This window comes from Colobus angolensis, unplaced genomic scaffold (genome assembly GCF_000951035.1).
Source record: "Colobus angolensis palliatus isolate OR3802 unplaced genomic scaffold, Cang.pa_1.0 Scaffold190, whole genome shotgun sequence".
Lineage (NCBI taxonomy): Eukaryota > Metazoa > Chordata > Mammalia > Primates > Cercopithecidae > Colobus > Colobus angolensis.
The window spans coordinates 7,297,781-7,304,949 of record NW_012115044.1 but is presented as its reverse complement, the minus strand read 5'-3'; positions in this window follow the sequence as shown (position 1 = coordinate 7,304,949).

Here is a 7,169-nt window from a genome sequence, read left to right as displayed (position 1 = left end):
CCTTAACTCAGGTGATCCACCCACCTTGGCCTCCCAAAGTACTGGGATTACACACGTGAGCCACTGAGCCCAGCCCACAATCCCTTTTCGATTCAAATCCACTTTGCTAGAAAATCTTCATTCCTCCCTACTTCCTGCAGGATGAAATCTCACCTTGGTTTGGGGTTTGAAATCTCATTTTCCCCACTAGACTGGGAGCTCTTTGAGCCTAGAACTTGTTATAATTATCTTGGAATCTCCCACATCTATCACTGTGCCTGGCACATGATCAATGCCCAGCAAATGCTTGGCAAAAGAAGAATTCATCAAGGGAGGAAGACTAGTCTCACCAGAACTGTCTTAAGGGGGACCCCCGTGAGGCACAGCTCACCCTCCCACTAAACTTAGCCTAAAACTCTCCTTGTTCCTGCCAGCTGGGTTTGCTGTCTGTATCTGGGGCATACCTAGGCCCAGATCAGGCTCAACACTTTTGTTCACACCAGCCCCTTTCTCCTTCATTCTAACTACCCCAACCTGAAGTAGCTTTTCCTCTTTCTGACCAGTTCCAGCTGTCCTCAGATTTATTAGGCAATAAATTGTATACTCCTGATATGCCCCCTGACAGCAATTCTGTTGTCTCGGGCTGTTCTATAAATCCTTTATTGTTAAGGTTTCACGTGCTCACATCTTGCTTGTTCAAATAGATTATCAGATACTAGAGGGCAAGTGTCCTGTATAATCTATCACTGCATTTCTACACTAGCCTCTGCAGTGCCTAACACCTAGTAGATCTCAACCAACATTTCTAGGTTTATTTTGAAGATGGGCCAACTCTCTTTGCTCCCATCTTTCTGTTTTTACCAAGAGTGTCCTGAACAGACGAAAAATAATTTGGTGGCAATTTTCTGTCAGAACATATTTGAAATTTAACGTTTCTGAGAATCTCTGCTGTCTCATTGGAAATGAAGGAAACAAACATTTGCTGAGGGCCCACTATATGCCAGGCACTGTGATAGGCGCTTACATACACAGCTAGAAGAAATTGAGCCAATAAGACCCGAGGAAGAAGGTTCCTGTCTCAGCCCATTTTCTGCTGCTGTAACACAATACCACAGACTGGGAAATTTATAAAGAACAGAAATGTATTTCTTACAGTTCCAGAGGCTGGGAACTCCAAGATCAAGGCGCTGGCTGGTTCAGTTGCCTGGTGAGGGCTGCGTCCTCCAGAGAGGAGGAACATCCAGTCCTCACATGGTGGAAGGCAGAAGGATCAATCAGACAAATGCTATATGAAGTCTCTTTTATAAGGGTCTTAGTCCCATTCAGCTGGGAGGAGCTCTCATGACCTAATTACCTCTTAAAGGCCCACCTCTTTTTTTTTTTTTTTTTTTGAGGTGGAGTGTCGCTCTGTCGCCCAGGCTGGAGTGCAGTGGCACCATCTTGGCTCACTGCAAGCTCCGCCTCCCGGGTTCACACCATTCTCCTGCCTCAGCCTCCCAAGTAGCTGGGACCACAGGCGCCCGCCACCACACCCAGCTAATTTTTTTGTATTTTTTTAGTAGAGATGGGGTTTCACCATGTTAGCCAGGATAGTCTCGATCTCCTGACCTCGTGATCCACCCACCTCGGCCTCCCAAAGTGCTGGGATTACAGGCGTGAGCCACTGCACCTGGCCAAAGGGCCCCATCTCTTAATACTATCACCTGAATTTTGGGGCAGTCACATTCAATCCATAACAATCCCTAAAACCCTGCACCCAATGTCTCCAATATCCTCAAAAAAACAAAAATAACAACAAAACACCTTTCTGGATGGTTTCTATCCATGAACAGCTGCAGAAAGCTGATGGGGACAAAAAAAAAAAAAAGAGGGAAACCAGCTTAATTAATCCTGCTGCTGTTGCTGCTGCTCCCACCATAAGATATAGTAAAAATTGAAAGCGGAACACAGATCTGTCAACACATTCTTCTGATGTCACAAGTAGGCACTTTTATGCTCAGGACAAGCAGGCCATCCCAATGGAATGCAGCCTGGTGCCTTATTTCCAGCAGTTACCCTCATCACTGCAGAACTGCGGGTATCCCATGACTGGGCCAGGGAGGCCTGGGTCTTGTGGTCAGGAGCCACTGCTGTCAATCCACATCCTAAAAGGATTTCTTCTCTCTCAGGTCCTGCCTGCAGATCCCAGGATGTACCGGGTCAAGGTAGGATTTTAACATTAGCCTTTTTTAAGTTCCCAAGATGATTTTAATGTGTGGCCAGAGTTTTTGCCTCTGAGCTTTGTTTCTGACCTCCTGGAATGCCAGAATGAAGATTCTTGGTTCTGTCCATCACCCCATCCCTGAGCCTTGATCAACCCTGGCCCGAAGCAACCCCACTCCTCCCTGAACATAGCCCCCAGGCATCAGGGAAGGCAATGGATTACTAACATTCTGCTCCTCTATACTCCTTCCTCTTCCCCTCTTTTATCTGAAGTGCAGGCCCCTCCTCTCCAGGAGCCTTTTCCTGCACACCCTCAGTCCCCTGCACCTTCACTGTTGGCAACAGTTATGATCCAGCACCTGGCCAGCACACGCTCACCCATTACCTGGTGGTGGAATACAGCCACTCACATGGTCATACTTTGTCTCCTCCCAGAAATCACAGACTCCTTGGAGATAAGAACCATTCTTTGTACCTCTTTATGCTTTAATAGTGACGAGCATGGAATGCTGTGCACACAGTAGACATAAGAGGCACTTAAATGTTGATGGGAGGAAGAGAGGGAAGGAAACAAGGAAGGATAAATTCTTATTCAACATCTCTCATGAAGCTAGTGGTGAAACAATGAACAAGTACAGAAAAGATAAAATAATTTCCAGAGAGTGGTATGTGTATTTAAAAATTAATAAATCAGCATAAGGAAATGGGCAATGGATGAATGAATGTATGAACTTATCAAATTTCTGGTAAATGCAAACAACACAAATATTTAAGTTATGCCCACCTAGGATTTTTCCCACCAGATGTATAGAGCTAGAGGGAGCCACTAAATGTTTAGTTTGTGAGAGCCGTCATAACAAAATACCACAGACTGGGCGGCTTAAACAACAGAAATTTACTGTCTTACAGTTCAGGAGGCTAGAATTCTGATATCAAACTGTCAGCAGTGTTGCTTCCTTCTAAGGATTGAGGGAAGTATTTGTTCCAGATCTCTCTTCTTGGCTTGTAGACGTCCATCTCTTCCCTGTCTTTTTACATTGTCTCCCTTCTATGTGTGTCTCTGTATTCAAATTTCCCCTTTTTTTATAAGGACACCAGTCATATTGGATTAGGGCTCTGATATGGCTTGGCTCTGTGTCCCCACTCAAATTTCATCCCTAGTTGTAATCCCCATAATCCCCATGTGTTGAGGGAGGGACCTGGTGGGAGGTGATTGTATCATGGGGGTAGTTTCCCCCATGCTGTTCTCATGATAGTGAGTGAGTTCTCATGAGATTGATGGTTTTATAAGTGTTTGACAGTTCCTCCTTCAGATTTGCTTTTTCTCACACACACACACCTGCTGCCATGTAAGACATGCCTGCTTCCTCTTCCACCATGACTATAAGTTTCCTGAGGCCGCCCCAACTATGTAGAACTGTGAGTCAATTAAACCTCCTTTGTTTAAAATTACCTAGTCTCAGGTATTTCTTTATAGTAGTGTGAGACTGGACTAATACAGTAAACTGGTATCAGGAGTGGGGCACTGCTATAAAGATAACCTGAAAATGTAGAAGCAACTTTGGAACTGGGTAACAGGCAGAAGTTGGAGCAGTTTGGAGGACTCAGAAGGCAGGAAAATGTGGGAAAGTTTGGAACTTCCTAGAGATTTGTTGAATGACTTTGACCAAAATGCTGATAATGATGTGAACAATGAAGTCCAGACTGAGGTGGTCTCAGATGGTTATGAGAAACTTCGTGGGAACTGGAGCAAAGGTCACTCTTGCTATGCTTTAGCAAAGAGACTGGCAGCATTCACCCCTGTGCTAGAGATCTGTGGAACTTTGAACTTGAGAGAGATGATCTGAAATTGGAACATATGTTTAAAAGAGAAGCAGAGCATGAAAGTTTGGAAATTTTGCAGCCTGACAATGCGACAGAAAAGAAAACCCATTTTCTGAGAAGTTCAAGCCAGCTGCAGAAAGTTGCATATATAATGAGGAAGCAAATATTAATTCCCAAGACAATGGGGAAAATGTCTCCAGGGCATGTCAGAGAACTCTGCACCAGCCCCTCTCATCACAGGCCTGGAGGCCTAGCAGGACAAAATGTTTTCATGGACCTGGCCCAGGGCCCTGCTGCTTTGTGGAGCCTTGGAACTTGGTGCCCTGCATCCCAGCCACTCCAGCTCCAGCTGTGGCTAAAAAGGGCCAAGGTACAGTTCAGGCTGTAGCCTCAGAGGGTGCAAGCCCCAAGCCTTGGCTTCCATATAGTGTTGGGTCTGTGGGTGTACAGAAGTCAAGAATTAAGGCTTGAGAACCTCTGCTTAGATTTCAGAGGATTTAGGGAAATGCCTGGATGTCCAGGCAAAAATTTGCTGCAGGGGCAGAGCCCCCATGGAGAACCTCTGCTAGGGCAGTGCAAAAGAGAAATGTGGGGTTGGAGCCCCCACAGAGTCCCCACTGAGGCACTGTCTGGTGGAACTGTGAGAAGAGGGACACTGTCCTCCAGATCCCAGAATGGTAGATCTACTGACAGCTTGCACCATATGCCTGGAAAAGCTACAGGCACTCAATACCAGCCATGAAAGCAGCCATGCTGGGGGGCTGCACTCTGCAAAGCTAGCCCATGAAGGAGCTGCCCAAGGCCATGGAAGCCCACTCCTTGCATTAGCATATCCCAGATGTGAGACATGGAGTTAAAGGGGATCATTTTGAAGCTTTAAGATTTAATAACTGCCCCACTGGGTTTTGGACTTGCATGAGGCCTGTAGCCCCTTTGTTTTAGCCCATTTCTCCTATTGGGAATGGGAGCATTTATTCAATGCCTGTACCCCCATTGTATCTAGGCAGTAACTAATTTGCTTTTGATTTTACAGGCTCATAGGCAGAAGGGACTTGCCTTGTCTCAGATGAGACTTTGGACTTGGACTTTTGGGTTAATGCTGGAATGAGTTAAGACTTTGGGGGACTGTTGGGAAGGCATGATTGGTTTTGAAATATAAAAAGGATATGAGATTTGGAAGGGACCAGGGGCAGAATGATATGGTCTGGCTCTGTGTCCCCACCCAAACCTCATCTTGAATTGCAATCCCCGTAATACCCATGTGTTGAGGTAGTGACCTGGTGGGAGGTGATTGGATCATGGGGGCTGTTTCCCCCATGCTATTATTGTGATAGTGAGTTCTCAAGAGATCTGATGGTTTTATAAGTGTTTGACAGTTTCTCCTTCAGATTTTCTCTCTCTGTCTCTTTCTCTGTCTCTCTGCTGCCATGTAAGACATACTTGTTTCCCCTTCTGCCATGATTGTAAGTTTTCTGAGGGCTCCCCAGCCATGCGGAACTGTGAGTCAATTAAACCTCCTTTGTTTATAAATTACCCAGTTTGGGGTATTTTTTATAGCAGTGTGAGAATGGACTAACACAGACCCACACTAATGCCCTCACTTTAACATGATTATCTCTGTAAAGACCCTGTCTCCAAGTGAAGTCACATTCTGAGGTACTGGGCATTAAGACATCAACATACTAATTTTTGGAGGGGCATAATTCAACCCATAACAGTATCCAAACCAAGTTTTCACCTTTCTATCATGATCCACAGATTATTCAGGGTTTGACACTTAAAGATTCCTTTACTCAGTTGTAAGTTCCTTGAGGGCAGGAACTCTGCTGTTGTTCACTCCTATGTTTTAAATAATAGTGACTGGTACATGAAAGATGCTTCATCAATGTCACATTGAATTCACTTTTGTCCAAGAAAACTCAGGGCAGTGGGTGAAGTTATTTAACCCAAGTAGCTAAGAAAGGTTCATAGCCTGCAGCAATTCCTGGAACTCTCTGAGTCAAAGGAAATTATGTTTCCATGACACAGAATCTGACTCTGGATTTCTTAATTAGGGGTATTTGCATGATGAGAGGAGACTTGTTTCTGAATAGTCATTGCCCTCCTCCTCTCAAATTAATGGCCATTGCTTCTGACATCCGAATGATCTCTACAGCAACTACATGAGTCAGAGAGAGAAGGTTTGGCTCTCAGGAGGGAACAGGAAAGAGGGAAGCCTCTTAAGACGTGCTGGAGAAAAGGTGACCTCACAGCTCAACCTCTCAGTTACCAAATGCAACAGAAACAACAAAATAGCTTTTGACTGAAGGTCTTCTCACCTCAGAATATGTTGCCAGTTCCCTTCCAGCTGCTCGGTAAAGGTACCCACAGTCCCACACTAGTTGTGCCCCCGCCCTCAGTCCCTGAACCAACCGTGAGCAGCTCAGTGCCCAATCACCTTGAGAGAAGCCACCCTGGGTGTGAGAGCTATAGGCTGTCACCACCATGCTGACATACATTCTTTGAAACACTGAGGTCCACGATGTGCTCTTATTGCCTCCTAAAGACTTCAGATATAGTGTCTCAACCTAGCTATCCTGAATTCTCTAAAGGAAGTATTCAGAAACACCTGACATGCTTCCCATGTCATCTTACATCACTAAAATTGTTGAACAAAGATCTCAGCAAAGGCTTTATCAGAGTTGGCAGTATTCTTGAGATCTACCTATTTAGTTAATTAGGAATGAGAAATTTGGCTAGTGCCTACATGGTGGCTCACACCTATAATTCCAGCACTTCGGAAGAGAGAGGCAGACGGATTGCTTGAGCTCAGAAATTCCAGACCAGCCTGGGCAACATGGCAAAATCCTGTATCTACAAAAAATTAGCTGGGCATAGTGGTGCATGCCTGTAGTCCCAGCTACTTAGGAGGCTGAGGTGGGAGAATAAATTGAGTCCAGGAGGTGAAGGTTGCAGTGAGCAGAGATCGCGCCACTGCACTCCAACCTGGGTGACTCTCAAAAAACAAAAACAAAAACAAACAAACAAACAATGAGAAGTTAGCCAGGCATGCAGACTCATGTCCATAATCCCAGCTACTTGGAAGGCAGAGTTATGAGGATCACCTGAGGCCAGGAGTTTGAGACCATCCTGAGCAACATAATAAGACCCTGTCTCAAAAAAAA